Source organism: Pteropus vampyrus, unplaced genomic scaffold (assembly GCF_000151845.1).
Source record: "Pteropus vampyrus isolate Shadow unplaced genomic scaffold, Pvam_2.0 Scaffold7552, whole genome shotgun sequence".
Classification (NCBI taxonomy): Eukaryota; Metazoa; Chordata; class Mammalia; order Chiroptera; family Pteropodidae; genus Pteropus; species Pteropus vampyrus.
The window spans coordinates 1-403 of record NW_011896333.1 but is presented as its reverse complement, the minus strand read 5'-3'; positions in this window follow the sequence as shown (position 1 = coordinate 403).

The window sequence follows — 403 nt, the reverse complement described above, 5'->3', positions numbered from 1 at the left end:
CTTGCCTCATTATACATCTAGGAAGAGGCACAGGCAGGAGTTGGAGCGTCTTTGATCCGTCATCCTCAACCCAAACTCTCCCTCTGGCTCAGTTCCTTTAGGGTACAACCTGCACCTTTGTATCGTTTGCAGCCCGCCCAGTGCAGGGCACGGCAAGGCGCATACTAGGCACTGAATGCCTTTACTACACCTCTGGCAGAGTTACTGAGGGGGCACAAGGAGCTGAATTTCCCTTGTTAAGAAATCCCCCATCTAGCGGCTGAGACTAGCATGCAACAATCGAGTATGTAATGGGAGGCTGGCGTGCTTCTCATCTCAAAATAATACTTTTCATACAGAAAAATAAACACATATTCCTCAAAAAATTAAACATCGAATTACCATAAGATTCAGCAATTCCACT